Consider the following 19,080-nt stretch of genomic DNA (forward strand, 5'->3'; position numbering starts at 1 on the left):
GAACAACTCTTGGCTTAGTCTAGGGTTTGGAATAATGATGGAGGGGTATTTTGGATGGTGTATCTGGTCTACTTTGTGCTGGCACCTCTGATTTTGTTCCGAAGCTAGGTGAGCCACTCTGTCTTGTCAGAATGCAGGCAACTCTGGATGTCAGGCTGATGGCCAGGAACACTAAGAAAGGCCTGAAAGAGGGTCAGAGGTGGAGGAGGGAATAAAGGAGAGCTCAGTCAGTCCCATTCCCAGCTGGAGTACATACAAGAAGTGCTGGCAGAATATGCCTTAGATCTGCAGTCCAACAAAGAGTTTGAATAAAAGACAGTGGGTTGCATCCAGAGACTGGTTTGGCCATGAACTTCCCAGACAGGTTGATTGAGGCGACAAGAGGTGACAGACACAAGAAAGATACATAACGTAAAAAATCAGAAACACAGAAAAGGAGCCACAGAATGAAACCTATCTGGAGATCCATAATGATCTGTTTTCCCAACTCTGCCTTGGTATCTCCTCATTTTTTTATCCCTCTCTCTTTCTTTGCCTGCAATTTCTCTGGCAAAACACTTTGTCTTCTCCCTCAACCCTTTGCTTTCTTTTCTGATTTCTGTTTTTAGCAGCCAATTCTGTGAACACAATTTCAAGTTCAGGATTATATATCAGGATTTCTTATAAACTACATTTAGAGAATTTCTTTCAGCTAAACAAATGGTATATGTTTAAGAGTTAATATCAGGCAGTTTCATCTTCTGGTAATGGTGAACTAGCTTTTTGCAGATAAACTGTCCCACCAAAAATAAGAAGAAATGGACAATGCACAGATACACATATAGACATAATTACCTCTATCTTTCTCTTTGGATAGATAGATAGATGATTTTTGTGCTTAGAAAGTGGGAACTATTAGGGCAATAAGGATAACAAAAGTCAAAATTTCCAAAATAAAGGATGTTCAGAGAGGTAGAAAGCTGAGCCCAATGTCCTGGACCATTTTTTTCCCACTATATACTGATGCACAAGCAAAAGCTAAAAGGCTGAGAGGGTGAACAAATCTTTTGAAAGACCTGGGTAGCAAAAAAATGAAGCTTTGATCTAACCAACAAGGAGTCCTCCCAAAGACCCCAAGCTTTCAGTGGAGAAACCCCAAAGAGTCACACTCTAAGTGTATGGGCAAACTGAAATTAGACTGAATTTAGCAAAAACTAAAGTTACCTTGAGCTTCCCAGGTGGTGCTTGTGGTAAAGAACCCACCTGTGAATGCAAGAGACAAAAAGAGATGCAGGTTCAATCCCTGGGCTGGGAAGATCCCCTGGAGGAGGGCATGGCAACCCACTCGAGCATTCTTGCCTAGAGAATCCCATGTTTAGAGGAGCCTCGTGGGCTACATTCCATAAGGTTGCAAGGAGATGGATGCAACTGAAGCAACTTATCATGGCATGGCAAAGTTCACTTGATAGTTTAAAATTATATATCCCTGTCTTAACTACCTACAAGATTATATGACCCCAGGGAATTCTTGGGAGGTCCAACGGCCAAGACTCCAGACTTTCACTGCTGAGGGCATGGGTTCAGTCCCTGGTTAGGGAACTAAGACCCTGCAAGCCATCCAGCACAACCAGAAAAGAAAAAAAAAAAAAAGTTATACGACCCCAAAGCAAACAAACAAATCAAAACCCCACAAAAAACAGAGGGAAAATTTTCAGGGAAATTCAGATGCAGTAGTTAATAAACACAGACTTATAAAATAACCATAATGAATACATTTAAGAAATTAGATAGTAAGATTTTAACATAGGATTGAAAATCAAAAAATAATAAAATGTAAATTATAGAAATAAAATATAATAACTGAAATTAGAAACATAACAAATGTGGTTAGTATCAACCTAGATAAAGCTAAGGAGGGGATGACGAACTGGAAGACACATCAGAAAAAAAAGTTATATCTACACTGAAGCTTGAAGAGAAAAAAAGACACACACACAAAAAACCCCCAAAAAACAAAACCCAAAAATAAAATATAAGATATCAGGTCGGGGTGTCAGGTAAGTGCTGGTGGGAGCAGACCAAAGTTGAAAGAAAGAAAAAAAAAAGGGAGAATTATAAAAATATGAGGAAAATGTCATTAAGCAGAGTCAAAAGTATTGTGAACTCCAAATGGAATACATACAGAGAAAACACCACTTAGGCCATTCCAGTGAAACTTCAAACCAAAATAAAGAGAATACCTTAAAATAATCTAAAGAAAATAGACATAGTTCCTACAAATTAGCAACAAGAAGAATGATATCCAATGATGAAGGTCAGAAACCAGGGGAATGATCTTTTAAAAGTGATAAAAACAATAACTCACAACTGAGAATTCTATAACTTGTGAATATATTTTTTAAAATATAAAATAATGACATTTTATGATAACCAAAACCTAAGATAATGTATCCTCAACAGATACACACTTATGGGAATATTAGAGGGAGTTACTTCAGCAAAGGGAAAATGATCCTAGAGGAAAGCATGGAAATGTGGGAAGTAATAAGGAATAAGCCTTGGAAAGAGTAAATATGAGGCTCAATCTAAATAAATATCCGGTGGTTAAAACAATAAGGATTATGCCCTATCAAACTGAACACATATGTAAAATTAAAATATATGACAACACTAACAATACACAAAAGGCATGGTAGTGATAAATGAAGTAAAACCATTCGCACGTCCTTGCATTGCTTGAGAAATGTGAAAATTTAAATTAAATTATAAAAATCAAGAACAATTTTTAATGTCTAGGGTAACCAACAAAAGAATAGAAAAACCCATAATTAATAAGCTAATAAAACAGGAATTAATGCCAGAGAAAAAGAGGAAAAGGAATGTAAAAATGTAGGAGCAAATAGAAAATAGTACTCAGATGGTAGATTTAAAACCAATATATAAGAAATAAAGTTCAGTGGAGTAAATATTATAGCAAAATATAAATACTATCAAGTTGGATTTTTAAGAAAAGCAACAACAAAATCATATGTTATTTATGAGGCACACTTTAAATATAAAATATTTGAAAAGTTATATTATGGGAAAGTTGCATCTTGCAAGCCATAAACTGAAGAAATCTGGTATAGCTATACTAGTATCAGACAAAGTAGACTTTAATACAGAAATCATTACTAGATCTAAAATAAGATTTTCTTAGTGTTCAAAATTCTAAATTTCTACTTAGCAAAAGCAAAACTGGTAGAAATAGAAGGAAATATTTTAAAAGTACACAATTACTTTAATATACTTCACTTGAAAACTGATGAACAGAAATCAGTAAGGATACAGAAAAACTGACTTGATTAACAAATTTAACTTAAATGCTATCCAAAAAATGCTACACTTAACATCAGCAGAATGTATGTTCTTTACAAAAGCCCTTGAAACATTGGACATATGCTGAATCATAAAGCAAATATTAGTCAATGTGAAGACTGAAATTATTAGAAATATGTTATCTGACCACCTAGGCTGAAGCTACAAACCAATCATTAAAAATATTTTCGAGCCCCCAAATGTTTGAAAATTGGTAACACACTTCTATATAATCTGTGAGTCAAAGAAATCATAATGACAATTAGAAAAAATATTAACTGAATGTTAATAAACACGTAATATCAATACTTAAGAAACACATCAGCTAAAGGTATGCTTAGAAATATATAATCTCAAGTGTATATATTAGAAAAAAAAGAAAGATTAAAAATAAACTCTCTAAATATCATCTTGAAATGATTGAAGCAAAATATGAAACCCAAAGAAGGTAGAAGAAAAGAAATCATAATGTGACAGCAGAATTAATGAAATAGCAAGCAAACATGCAAGGAGAAATTCAATAAAAAGTTTAATTATTTTTAAAAAACTTATAGGGTTAATAATTAAGATTAACAATTAATTAATAATTAATGATAAAGAAACACAGAGAGCAAAAGGAAGCATTAATTACCAGTATCAGAAATTAAAATGGTAAAGCCCGCAGCAATTTTTTTTAAAAAGGTATTATCAACAATTCTATGCCAATAATGGGCACATGTCTAGAAATGATTTTGCATGACAGTGTGCTAAACTAACTAGCTTGGTATTAAACTACCCTGAAGAATATGTTTTAGATTAATATTCTGTGTGGGTCTAAAATAATCTCTCTTAGTACTATTCCATCTTAGTCATTTTCTGCCCCTCATTTTGACAACCACAGAGCATTAGGACATGCTTTAAGCCCTGTGTGTGCTAAGTTGATTCAGTCATGTCCAACTCCTTGCAACCTTATGGACTGTAGCCCATCAGGCTCCTCTCTGTCCATGGGATTTTCCAGGCAAGAATACTGGAGTGGGTTGCCATGCCCTCCTGTGGGGGATCTTCCCTACTCAGGGATCAAATCTGTGTCTCTTGTGATTCCTGCATTGCAAGTAGATTCTTTACCACTGAGCCACTGGGAAAGCCCACATTTTATTTAGGAGCTGTAGTACAGAATTACCTCTTGTGGTTTTAATTATAAAATTACATATGGGGATGTTTTAGAGGGTAACAACACAGAGTCATAGAATACATGAACTTTGAGTTGGATGAATGGTGAAGGAGAGATAAAGGCAGGGAATTGAGAGTCCTACATTACCCCCATCCTTCAAAGAATTGCTTGATATACATGTCAGGTCTTTGCTGAGGTCCACAAGTGCCACAAATTTACCATGTCTGAATGTGTTTTCAAAGAATGAATGTTTGATGCAAAAGATACACTTCCCATCTCCTTGCAATCTTTTCCTGAATCTTCTCCAGTTTCTTTATTTCTTCCCCCTCCTTGTATGAAAGACTTTTCTAAGTTCCATCCTCAGCCTGGTCTTCTCATATTAAGCACAACCCAATTAACTCTTCTTTATGGATCACTTCCTGACACTGCTAAGTGTGGCTTCTCCATTGAATTCAAGACACAGATCAAATCACGACACTCCTCATTGTTGAAGGTCCTCGATCCATGATTCAAACTACTCTGCCACTCCTCTCCAAGTGACCATCTCAGCTTTTACTGTTACTATGCCTTCTTTCCCCAGCTAGTAACCAAAGAGCCCCACTTTCTTGTCAGCTGCATCAGTCTACAAGCATTCTTTACCTGCTTCTATTTACTCTCATCCTTGCTCCTCTCCCAGAAAGGCCCTGTCCTCCCGGATCCATCTCTCACATTCTTCCTCATCTTTTAGGGACTAACTCAAATTCCATTTGATCTGGAATCAGTTTCCCTGTTCAGATTCTACCTGCCAAGCAAGCGACACATGTTCTATCCCTGGGTATGGATGATCCCCTGGAGAAGGAAATAGAAATACTGGCAACCTACTCCAATATTCTTGCCTGGAAAATCCCATGGACAGAGGAGCCTGGCGGGCTACAGTTCATGGGTTTGGAAAGAGTCAGACACAACTTAAAGACTAAACCACTACCACCACTCCTTTCTCTGCAGCCCCACAATAATCTTCACCTTTCCTAGATGACGACTCACTCATCCTGTTTACATTTTTAATAACTGAGTTATTTAAGTTATTTTTTCTGCTAGATGTCAATAGTGGGGACTACCTTGCTTTCTGTCATTTCTTTGTCTCTAATTTATACAATCTAATTAATAGAATTAATTATTAATTTTTAAAAAGAGAATCAATTGCAAATTAAAAATAGAATTAATACTTTTGACTTTTAAATTTTCTCTGAATGTTCATTTTGCTCATGCAGATCCTTATGCCTAAAAGCTATTCCTTTTCCCCTCGAAAAAAATCTACTTATTCTCTGATATTGTGTTATTTCCTTAATGAATTCTCCCCCATCATGATATACAGCCATGTTGATAATTTTTATATGTATAATATACTCTTTTATTAGAATGTCTAAAAAGTATTTCTCACAAAGATATGCTTTGTTTGGTACTAAGTTTGTGATGTGAAAGTTGAATTGTATGTATATGCTTATTATCAGGTCTTCCCAGGTGGCACTAATGGTAAAAAATCCACCTGCCAGTGCAGGTAGACATAAGAGACATGGGTTCGATCCCTGGGTTGGGAAGATCCCCTGGAGGAGGGCATGGCAACTCATTCCAGTATTCTTGTCTGGAGAATCCCATGGATCGAGAAGCCTGGCCGGCTATGGTCCATGGCATCAAAAAGAGTTGGACACGACTAAAGCAACTTAGCATACATATACCATCTTGAAACAGTTTATTTTATTTTTGTGTGTTAGGAAATGTTTGCTGTGGTAATGTTGAAACATGTTTTAAAGCACCATTAACTACCTACATTTCTTTTGCATATTTAATTAATTTGACTGTATGTTGCCACCATATTATGTGAGAAAGAATATATTCCCACTAATATGCATCTTCTAGAACAAAGGGTTTGAGGGCAATGCAGTTGCCACAAAATTGCAAAGTCAAAGGGAGAAAGTGTAAGAATAGTGCCAGGAATCCCAGTCAGTGGTTGAGCAAGATGGTTTTGGGAGGAACTAAAATTTGATCGATGAGGTGGTATTGCCAAAAATTTCAAGCATATATGTAGAGTTCTCAGGTCTTGAAGCCCAGCTTAGTCAACAAAAGATATATTCTTCAATGACAGAAAAATCCTAACTCACTGAGCATTTTTAATCCAAACATACAAACAACAGTTGAAGAAGGAAATGGCAACCACTCCAGTATTCTTCCCTGGGAGATCTCATGGACAGAGGAGCCAGACAGGCTACAGTCCACGGGGTCACAAAGAGTTGGACACAACTGAGCAACTGAGTACGCACGCACATACAACAGTTGGATGTGTATGAACAGCTAAGCAGTGTATGTTCTGTGGGATGTACCACTAATATGATCTAGAATTTGCACCATTATACTTAATCTTATCCTGAATCACATTTCTAGATAGACAACAGTTTGACATATTTGACTAAGTTAATAGTTTAAAAAAAAAAGCAGTCATTATTTTCATTAGAAATGCATTTTAAAAGATGGGTTCACTTGCTATGTCTCATCCTTCATTAGTTTTCTTCAAAAACTCATAAGCCTTGTTCAAAACACTGGCACAAAGAAAAATGCCAGCTTTCACTGTAAGAAAAGTTTCAGTTGAATTGGGAAGACAGAAAATATGCATGAAACTATAAATAACGATAGGAAATACCAAAAGCTAAATATGTAGTTTATGAATCTTTCTCTAACATCAGAAGAGATTTAGCAGATTGCTAGGATGGAAAGGAAGAGGTTATCATTCTCTGGGGGAATAGCACATATTCTTAGTCTATCGGCAGCATCAATCACTGTCAGACCAAGTATAAGTCAGAGAAAGAATGCAGTGTTCTTCCTTTAATTTTCTTAGATAATAGACTCATGAAACTTACCAGTTCCAGTGTCAGCTTACACACTGTATATTTATGGTGCATGTATGTAATTTGGGTTCTCATCTTTTCTGACAGTTCTCCCGTAAGTTATTGTTTTAACTGGTTGAGTTAACTTCTGCCAAAGTGATTCCATAGGCAGATTTTAATAACAGAATTTATATAAATTACCCAGCAGTTTTAGATTTTGAGTTTTAATCTGGTGATAATTCTGCATTAATAAGTGAAGTTGAATTTCAGTGGGGAAACATGAAATATATTTCTTCATATTTGTGGAAATAATTGTAGTAAAAGAACATATGACCCAATCTTAGTAGGTAATGAAGTATGAATCATTTCAACAGAAGTTTGAGAATGTTGCTTGAAAACTGAAAGGTTTTTCTTTTTCTTTCTTATTTTCCTACAGTACATCTTCAAAGTTAGATGCATACCACACTACTCAGCCAACATTAGTGTTTTTGATCAAAGAAATATCTTTAACAGAAATAGGGTGTACCAAGAATATTTTGGTTGTGTCTTTCTTAGGCTGATGGTTAGTTTTTTCCATAGGTAACAACTTGGGATAAATTTGAAATATTCATTTAACAGTTTTGAACCACATTCTCTGTGGACAGTTTCATTCATTCATAACCCAATAAATCATCTGGTGTTTACTGAATGCATGCTGGGTGCTCAGTTCATGTCTCTGTTTTATGTGACATTTGAAAAGTAAAAAATGCATCCTTGGCCATGAAGAGATGATAATCCAATTGGGAAGACAGTCAGTACACAGAAATGATAGCAACCTTGACTAGACCAAATAGAATCAAAATTTTGAGAGTATGGAAAAGACTGTGAAAAACTGGTGCTCTTGCTCAGACATGTCTGACTCCTTCAACTCCATGGACTATAGCCAGCCAGGCTCCTCTGTCCATGGGGATTCTCCAGGTTAGAGGCCTGGAGTAGATTGCCATTTCCTCCTCCAGGGAATCTTCTCAACTCAGGGACTGAACCTGAATCTCTCGTGTCTCCTGCATTGCAGGTGGATTCTTTATCTACTGAGCCATTGGGGAAGCCCAGCAAATGTGGAATAAACTATAAATTACGTATTTGCCTTTATACCTGCTTAAGTGATATCGATAAACCAGGTGAAATAGCATACAGGTCTTTGAGAAGAAAAAAATCTGCTTGCAGATTACATACAAGAAAGAAAACAACACAGCCTAAGGTGTTAGTGAAAAAGGTTTGGCCTCAATTGTGAAGTCACAAGCACAGGACCAGGCTATTGGCAGTGCTTCAGGGGATAGGATAAAACCACCTGATTTGGTAGATATAGGGCATACAATAGGTAGATAATGATTTAAGTATGTTTCTAATTTTTAAGTTCCATAAAAGTTTGGACAATGTCTTGTGTGCCACAATTAAGACTGATTTGCAAGTGAAAGAAGATCACTGGAAAGAGGATGGCTAAACTCTAATCCTAATCTGGATTCCTAGCTGTATAACTTCGAACAAGTAACTTGACGTCTCTGATCTTAAAGTTACACAACCATGCAATGAGGGTAGTAATGTTGAGCTATTTTGACTGCTGTGAAGAGGTAAAGAAAGCACACAAAAGTGTCTACTGTAGTGTCTGGGTGCATATTAGTCAATTGGTTAAAGGTAATTATCAGTGAATGTTTGCTGAATTTATAAACAAATACATTTGGGTGGAGGCAGAAAGGAAAGATCAAAGAAAGGACAAAAGGAGTGAGCGGGCCATTGAAAGAGAGAGAAAATAATTCAGAGTCAAGAGGATCTATGTGCCTGCCCATATTGTATGCTTACCTTCCTCAGACCTAAATGGTTTAGACTGAAAAGGACTAATGCATGACATTCTAGTCAGCCTCTACTCTTATACATGCCTGATTCTTATTCCTGATCCTGAGCAAATCAGACCCTATTGTACTCATCAGACTTAGTACTCCTTCCTGTTGGACCTCAGAATCCACCTTAACACATTGCTCTAGCCAATAAACTACATATGGACTGGAATTAGCCTCTAAGTTAAAACTCATTTGTTATCCTTGGTTCAGATATTTACCTGCCTTAAGGCAGGTGTCTGGAACACATGCTCTCTAAAATTCATGTCTAGTTCTGAGCCTACAAAACTCTCAGTTCCAATCATCTAATTGGCAGAACAAGATCATGATTATATAAGAAGGGAAGTCTTGAAACCTTATGGTAAATTAAGTTCCTTAATTTATGTCTAGGATTGCATGCCTATGTGTGTGTCCAGTAGCTCGGTTGTGGCTGACTCTTTACAACCCCATGGACTGTAGCCTGCCAGGCTCCTCTGTCCATGGAATTTTCCAGGCAAGAATACTGGAGTGGGTTGCCATTTACTTCTCCAGGGGATCTTCCTGGCCATGGATGACTATAATTTTATTTGGGTATCTTTTGGTCCTTCCAGTTGTGCATGCATGCATATGTATTTATAGAATTACTTCACATTTAATTTTATCCATGTTCATAATTTTATCCTATATTTATTCTCACAATCACTTTTTTATATTTTTCATTCTAATCATCGAGTGTTTCTGAACTGACTTGTAATTCAGTTTGAAGTCTTCTAATCATTCCTCTTGGCATTATTAATCAGTCCGGAATATGGTGATATGAACACACTTTTTAACCCCCTGCCACTTTAAATGATAATGCTCAGATGGCCTTTAAGGAGAGCACACCTGGCTGTTCTCTCTTCAACACATTGGACATAGTGCCAACAATTTGAGAAGAAATGTTTAAACATCAAGTATTCCAGACTTCAAAACTAGTTTATGATCTTTCTACATCCTTATTTATTTTGAAAGATCTTTTTCTTCTTTTTTATAATTTCCTTCCTTTCCTCAGTGTCATCTTGTAATTATTTCTGGCTCTCCCTCCACACAAAAGACCTCAAAGTTGTAGGTGTGTCTCTGTACTTACCTTCTTTTTTTGTTACTCTTTACTTTTTGTCCTCCAAAAACCATCATAGGTTATTCTCTTTATATTTCTTTCCCATTGGGTGCAGTATTTTTCTCAAAGTTAAGTTTAAGCAAAGAAGCTATACTATGTGAGTATTTACCATTTCTCCTATGGCACCAAAATAAATAGAGTAGAAGGTCTAACTTTGATAGCCTTTTGATACTGTAGAAGACACATGGGTGGCCCCAAGATTTTAGCACTAACTGAACAAAAGAGCTTTTAGTAATTAACTAAACTCACCTAAATCACAGGGCAAAATTAAATTGTACTTCAAATAGCTTACTCTTTTTGTCATTTTTTTCATTGCAAACATTTATCAAATGATATTAAGGAATGGTCTGAACAAATATTCAGTGGCTAGAATGAACATGTAACATTGTGGGGGTTAACAAGCAGATTAGTTTGGCTGGAACAGAGTGCTTAAAGCATTTTAAGGAAAAGTAATTTAGGTAAAGCCTAAAATCAACCAATCACCATAAGGTATTACAACTTTAAAAAGGTGGGCACCCATAACTGTTACTTGGGTGTCTTTACAACATGTTAATTTTCATGGGTGGGGGGAGTGGGGTTCTTGCTAAGGTTGCTTCAATTCATCTTAAAATTAAACACTCTGGAGACCATTCTTTAACAACTCTTTTGGGTCATTCCAAAACACCTCTGTTATGGAGATTAATACTCTTTGATTCTGAGCCAAAAGCATGGTTTTCAGATGTTACAATTACCTGTTCAGCTTCTTGGGGGCAATTATTTGAAAGGAGTAAATGCTCTGGCTACAATTGCCTCTGTGGGAGTCACAGTAATTGCCATTCATCAGGGCAGCAACCTGCTGAGGGCATCAATTCATAAACTCTGAGCCATCAATAAACTGGAACCTGGGCCCCTGGTGCCAACATTCTTTACACAATGAAATATTATTACTGGCAATTAGGTAAACAATGAGCCAACCCGGAAATGGAAGAGAGGTTGCCAAGGACTGCCTTAGCGCGTCATCCACAGATGTCTTAAATCTTTTCCTGCAAGAGAAACACCTTGGGACAACTCTTTCTACACCACCAGGATCCAAACTATCACAAAAACATTCACAGATCAAAGAAAGAGGGAAATGGTAAAAAGTGAGTTTTTGTTTTAAACAGGAAATGTGGTATGGGGGCAGTAGACAAGAGCCTTCCTATCATAGCCGTCCAAAGATATCAGCTACCTTTGCGGGGGCTGGTGTAGGGTAGGGTAGGGAGAACAGGGGCTATGTTTGTAACTGAACTCAAGGCCACTAACCCCAAGCCACGTACTGGGGCAAACTCAGTGAGGCACATGAGGTGGACATTATCTTTTCTGTTATTGCTGCTGTTTTTAAAGAGAGGAGAGGATTGAGGTCAGAAGCACTAAGTTACCGCTCAGATTACTGAAGTCACTCACAGATCAGTGCTGTTGTCTGCTTTTGTAGATTCCCCCAATTAAGGTGCTCTGACCAGTCTAGGAGCACATTTCCAACTCACCCCAAACCTACCACTTAGCCCTTGGGCCCCAACTTTTCCCCCTCAGTGCCATTCTTCTTCCAGGGCTCTGACTTTAGGGCACAGGGTAACATGGCAGCCAGGGGGAGCAGGAGGAGCTTACAGTGAAGCCTGCCTCGCGTGCTGAAGCCGGAAGACAAGGAGTAAAACCCAAGGTACCATCAGCAGCTTCAGACAAACAGAGACAGGGCTGTAAAAGTTATTCGAACTGACAAACACAATGGTCAGGTTGAAATGCAATCAGGAAGTTGACGTGTGATGAATGTTGGGGTTGTTTTATGAAGTGAAAAAGAAAGTAACTCCAGAACCAGATAATTCTAGTCATTTTTCTGCCTGAGTTGTAATTGATGAGTCCCTCATCGACGCTTGTTTTTTACCCAAATAAATAATGCCACTGAAAGCTATTTGATGGAATGGAGTACTGCTAAAACAAGGAAAATCTGTGAGAACAGAGGTGGTGGGAGGTCAGGAATTTTTAAAAGGCACCGTTAGAGAAAAGCTGTGGTTTGGGGCATGTTCCTAAGGTAAGAGAGTGCACCCTTAGCCAGGAAATTGTTTTGACTGATAAATCATATTTTATTTTTATATGACTTTTAAGTTTATTAAACTCACTTTACGTATCAAACAAGTTTAGGATGGATGAAATACATTTCTGAAAACTAAGCAGGAAGCGGCAGTCTAGCGGTTAGAGCACAGGATGGAGACTCAGGAATTCTTTATTTTATTTTCACCTCCTCCACCACAAACTCATGACTTAATGTGATCTGGGCAGAAGAGTAAATGGTTTTTCTTCTCTTTCTCTCATCAGAAAAACAAAGTAAAGCAAAAACAGACTTTTTCGTCCTCTTCAAAGCACTTACTCTATTTGTGCTTGCTCAACTCTCTTATTTTCCTTTTTCTCCATTTCTTTGGCTTGTAAGCCAACTCAAATGTCTGGGGGGACTGTGACAGGGAATAAGAAGGATAGATACTCTTTGTAGGTCTTTTAAGACCACTTCACATTTAAAAGAAAATGTCAAAGACAGGGCAAACCCTAATGAAAAGTTCAAACTATATTTGACCTTCACTTAGAATTGAACTTCCCTGGTGGCTCAGATGGTAAAGTGTCTGCCTACAATGCGGTAGTGTCTGCCTACAGATCTTCCTGGGTTGGGAAGATCTCTTGGAGAAGGAAATGGCAACCCACTCCAGTATTCTTGCCTGGAAAATCCCATGGATGGAGGAGCCTGGTAGGCTACAGCCCATGGGGTTGCAAAGAGTAGGAAAAGACTGAGCAACTTCACTTTCACTTAGAATAAAAACAGGGTTAAGTGAATAGGATCTTGAGAGCCAAGTATATGTAAAAGTTTCTGAAGAATTTCCTATAGAATCTCAATAGAAAATGTTCTAAGGTTGTCCTAACTTCTGGGTATGGGATTCTTAGACTCAAGAAAGGAAATAAATCTTAGAAAATAACTATCTAGTAAAATAAGGAGAAGGGGACGACAGAGGATGAGATGGTTGGATGGCATCACTGATTCAATGGACATGAGTTTGAGTAAACTCCGGAGTTGGTAATGGACAAGGAGGCCTGGCGTGCTGCAGTCCATGGGGGTCACAGAGTCGGACACGACTGAGCAACTGAACTGACTGACTGATCTAGTAAAATACTTCCCAGGTTCAAGAATACCCTGGGTAGCCCATGTCTAAAATTAAGCAAGTAAAACACATCTCAGAAGAATTATTTTAGATTTTTAAAACCACATTGGAATTAGTAAACATTTTTGTAAGAAGATGTGATTTACTGTTTTATTAATACTACTTTTCTGTGAATTTAAATATCTCATTATTTTCTCCCTCACTAGATTACAAACTTTCAAGAACAAGGATTATATGTTTTATTTATTATTGATTTCTCATAGCTTCTGACACTGTTGATTGACAGTCTGAAGTATCTGACTTTAAGCTAAAGGATTTTTCCCTCCTGGAAGTATGAAATTTTCCTATTTTTTTTTTAAATGACATCACAGACATAAACTGATATAAGATCAAAATTATCAGGAATCTAGAAATAAATTATTTCATATTTATATTTTATAATATTTATTTTATAAAGTTCACAGTTCTTTTACTCAGTGAGTGTCTTTAGAATGAGTTGACAGAATCTCTCCTTTGATTTTTTAGATTTTAATCTAATCTTTGCTATTTTATATTAACTCTGGTTAAACATACAACTCTCAAAGTCCTTTCCTTTGTTTATGAACCTATGTGCTAATGCCAAATACACATGACCAGTTATTTCCATTTAGAGCCTTCATCAAAACTGCTAGACTGGAGGGAGTTTCAGAGACAAGGAGACCTTAGCTTATACTGAGCCTAATGGTTTGTTTGAACATATCCTGCACACTGAAATCTCCAGCACAAAATTTGGGATTAACTACTAACAGTTTTAAATTATCTATTGCTCGTGGATGGATATTTTTTTCTACAATAGATGATAAGATCCCTGAATGTATACCTTACATGATTGATAGCATTTAACCCAACTCTAAAAGTTGAAGGCAATCTCATTTATCCAAGATTTCACAAACCAGAGTACAGCAGATAAAAAAACAATTTTTTTAACCTCGTACTAATAGAATTGTGTGGTGTATGTGTGTGCAACTAATAAAATATAAGTGGCATGCTGAAGACTTCTAGGTACAGGAAAATAAGATTTTTCGTTGTGTTTTTAAATAAATCTGTTAGTCACTTATTTTAATTGTTTATTGAGCATTCCATTACATGAAAAGAAATGCTTTCAAAATATGTTTCTGACTCAGTAAGAAAATATTCAACTCTTACCTTCTGATTTATCGTTAGGAACAGTGTGGTCATCATGTATGCGTCACAAGGTTGGTAAGCAAAATTAACCTTGAAGAACAAAGTGTTTACAGTGCTGACGGGACAAACACAATTCTCTACAACAAATTGAACAACTCAATTTGTCTCAATAATGTCTCAATAATTCAAGTCACTCGTTAAAAGGTAAGTTTTAAAGTAAACTTGAGTGTCGTAGGAAAACTCTGCTTTTTCACTCAAAATAGGCTGAAACTCTTTTATGATTACTACAAAAGGATTAACTATAGATATGTACATTTTTTTTCTCTAAGATTATCTCTCCCCACCCCCCACAAAAGCCTAATACTTAATCCAGTGCTTCAGATTTTCTAAAATCTTGTGTCAACAGGTTTTTCATTAAATTTTTTAATTAGGTAGCTTTGCAATTTATGGTTCATGAATTTAACTGTGGTTGTATTCATTATTGAATCAAAGACTTCATGGCCTGTAGTAATTTATTTCCGTGTAATATGTTCTTTCCATCTCTCAAGATATTCTCACAGGTAGCCAGACTCCTTTACCCATTTTCCACAAATAAGGATGGCATTTGTTCCTGGCAGCCATCCTGTGACCAAGAGAAGAATCAGTCTGAAAAGCTAATACTATGGCATCAGAGCAAAAAGATGATTGTCCTACCTCTAAACTTCCTTTAACATAAGTTATTGTTGTTTAGTTGCTAAGTCATATCTGACTCTTTCACAACTCCATGGACTGTAGCCTGCCACTCCACTCCAGTATTCTTGCCACTTGCTTCTCCAGGGGATCTTCCCTACCCAGGGATCGAACCTGTGTTTCCTGCATTGGCAGGCAGATTCTTTACCACTGAGCCACCAGGGAAGCCCTTTAACACAAGTAAAATAATTTTATTAATACTTCAGCTTAAGTTTATGTTTCAGTGACAGAGACAAGTGTTAACTAGGACAATACTCAAAGAAAAAGAGAGAAAAAGGGTAACACAGAGAAGCTATTCAAATTATAATTTTTCCATGGTTATCGGCTAGATTTAACCCAAGTTATTCCAACATAAGAGTTAACATAAAACAATAATCATAGACCAAAGAGACAAGCAATAAAAATAACCCCAGGGGCCTGTCTGGTGGCTCAGTGGGAGTCACCTATCAATCCACCTATCAATGCAGGAGACATGAGTCTGATCCCTGGTCCAGGAAGATCCCACATGCCACAGAGCAACTAAGCCCATAAGTCACAGCTATTGAGCCTGTGTTCTAGACCCCGGGAGCCACAACTACTGAGCCCACGTGCTGCAACTACTGAAACTGGCACACCCTAGAGTGTGCTCCCAAACAAGAGAAGCCATCACAATGATAAGCCCGCACCGCCCTGCAGCTAGAGAGTAATCCTCACTTGCCTCAACTAGAGAAAGGCTCGAGTAGCAACAAAGACTCAACACAGCCAAAAATAAACAAATAAATAAAAATATCTTCAAAGGTAGTTACAAGCAAGAGCCGTAGGTTGCTCTATTGGTGGTCCTGTACTTACAAGCTGCTATTGCTATTATCCTTGCTATTTTTAAAACTTTCAATTTCCTCTTCAATAGACGAGGAATAGCTTTATTGTATGAATCAAGTAATTGTTGTCTAATGAATTCAGAATGTGGTTCCTTTGCTTCACTAAGGGTTGAAGCAATCTGGTACTAATTTTTTTTTATTTCTACATGGCTACCTAAGAACAAAGAAAGAATCATTTCTCAGCCTTCATATAATACTAACACTCAGGTGATTGCCTTAGTGCACCATTGAAGATTTTCCTTTCATCATCATTTGACTCATCTAACTAATGGGTAACACCCTTGTGCTTTGACAATTTCTAAGCTAAGTATATGTTTTCTCTTTCCTTCATATGTGGCCAATGGCTGTTGACTATTACAATGTACAACATTCATTCTTCTTTTTTGTCTTCTATTCTTTAGTAAAGTATTATTTCAGTATCTTTTTTTAAGGCAACAGAGCAGTCTGGAATCAAGTTGCCTGCATTTGAAACCTGGTTCTTAATTACAAGCTCTTGGGCAGGTAACAATGTCTCCATGCATTAATTTCCTCAAATAATAAAATGAGGAATAAGTGCAACCTATCTCATCAGATATCATGGTAAATATATGTAAAGTAATTAGAATAATACCTTACACACCATAAATCATTAGCTATTCATTCATTCAACAAATAACCCATTGACATCCTAATATGGGTAAGACATTGTCCTGGGGGACTTCTCAGGTGGCTCAGTGGTAAAGAATCCTTTGCCAAGGTAGGAGATGAAGGTGTGATCCCTGGGTCAGGAAGATCCCTTGGAGAAGGCAATGGAAACCTACTTCAGTATTCTTGCCTGGGAAATCCCACAGGCAGAGGAGGCTGGCGAGCTACACTTTCCATGGGGTTGCAAAAGAGTCAGATATGACTCAGTAACTGAACAACAACCATTGTCCTGGGACTTGTGAAAATGCAAAGGTAAAAATGCAGGATCTTTCATGCCTTCAAGTAGTTAGCTGTCTAGTATTGGAGATAAGGCACAAATGAAAAAAGCAACAATGTAGACAGTATTTAAAAAATACTTAATTATATTATCTAAGAACAGGAGAAAAGACAATGCTAGTATTGTTTTTCCCTTGTATTCATGTAATTTATGTAGTGTTCTGACTTAGCATTTTTGCATTGCTATTTAGATTCTTTGGTCAAAGCTTGCTTGTTTCTTATTGCCTGTTTTCCTGTTTATCTACATTGCAAAAGTGGCACAGGTTATTATAGTAGCAAGCAAGGATGCTAAAGAAAATATTAAAACATGTAAAACATATTGTGGCCTTCTCCCTGATCACTAATTGAGTAAAACTCATAATACTCTCCTTTGTGACTTATTGTGCCTTATAAATACTAAATCTGAAAGATCATATTCTGTGGAGTTTTGAATCCTCAGGATCGAATAAACTGTCCCTGATTTAAGAGACCCAGTCAATTAGAACATCACTTTCTCCTGGTCACAGTGATTGGTTCATAAAAGGGAAAATTACCCAAATAAGATTCAGCAATTTTCTGCCAGAACAATTGTTGAAAGGTTCATTCTGTCTACTCATTTTGCCAAGCTGTTGGAATATGAGATTGACTTGCCAACGACCATCTTGCTGCCACCTGGAGAAAGTCTGAGAAGGTAGCAGAGCAGAGGCAAGAGAGCTGGAGACATAAAGAGAGACTGAGAACACTGAAATGCAAAATTTGGCTATACTTGGCCCACTTGGCCTTCCCAAGTAAAGAGCAAATACACTCTCTCTTTGTTTAAAACCAGTTTGGATAAGGATGCTGTTTGAGCCTGTAAGACCCAGAGTATGTGTTGTTATTATTATTCACGTGATTTTTTTTTTGTAAGTAAATATTTCTAAAACATAGTCTTAGTCTTTGAATAGTTATGGAAATGAAACAGTCATCAACATTTCCATCACCCCATCCAAACCACCATTCTCAACACTGTTATTTGCATAGAGCTTTACAGTTTACAAAGAATTTCTTCTGTCACATTTGATCCTAATTGCAATCCAGTCATCAAGTAGGGAAGCATTAATACTTTATGTGCAAGAAAACTAAGGCTTCGATCAAGTTAAGTAATTTTCTTAGCTTAGTTCATTTTAGTAGATGAATACCTATTTTCAAAAGCTTAATTTTCCATCATAAAAATATATATTGACTTAGTCTTGTATACAAGATGAAGCAACAGACCTAGATTTACCCTCTCATGTTAAACAAGTAGAAAACCAGGGTGTTGGGAGGACTGTACACAGTTGACGCTTGAACAGCCTAAGAATTACTGGTCTCAACTCCATGCCCAGTCGAAAATCCACATATGAATTTACAGCCTTCCGTATCCATAGAGTCGGACACAACTTAGCAACTAAACCACCACCACCACCACTCCATATCCATGATTGTATCTGCAGATTCAACTGTCCGTGGTTGTGTAGTACAGTAGTATTTATTGAAAAAAAAAAATTCATGTGTAAGGGGCTTCCCGGTTGGCACAGTGGTAAAGAATCTGCCTGACAATGCAGGAGATGCAAGAGAGGAGGGTTTGATCCCTGGGTCGGGAAGATCCCTTGGAGTAGGAAATGGAAACCCACTCCAGTGTTCTTGCCTGGAAAATCTGATGGACAGAGGAGCCTGATAGGCTACATTCCATGGAGTCACAGAGTTGGACATAACTGAGCCACTGAGCACACACACACATAAGTAGACCCTTGCAGTTCAAACCCATGTTGTTCAAGAGTCAGCTATACATATATAAAGTCTCAACAATTTTCAGACAGCACAACCACAAGACTATAATCTCTGGGAGAAGAGAAACAAATAAG

General features: G+C 37.1%; 2 long non-coding RNA genes across 3 annotated transcripts in view; one reads left to right on the top strand and one right to left on the bottom strand.

Annotated features, from left to right (window-relative positions):
• The window catches only part of LOC145538562 (uncharacterized), an 82,539-nt gene that overhangs the window by 16,275 nt on the left and 47,184 nt on the right, over positions 1–19,080 (bottom strand). The window lies entirely within an intron of this gene.
• On the top strand, positions 11,325–16,167 carry LOC145538565 (uncharacterized). 2 transcript variants are annotated; one of them, XR_014077019.1, is made up of 2 exons: positions 11,325–11,464; positions 14,712–16,167. It is a non-coding gene; the product is annotated as an uncharacterized LOC145538565 (long non-coding RNA). The 2 variants fall into 2 exon arrangements; XR_014077020.1 differs by having other exon boundaries at positions 11,354–11,471.

This window comes from Giraffa tippelskirchi, chromosome 2 (genome assembly GCF_054371585.1).
Source record: "Giraffa tippelskirchi isolate mGirTip1 chromosome 2, T2T-mGirTip1v1.2.pri, whole genome shotgun sequence".
Classification (NCBI taxonomy): Eukaryota; Metazoa; Chordata; class Mammalia; order Artiodactyla; family Giraffidae; genus Giraffa; species Giraffa tippelskirchi.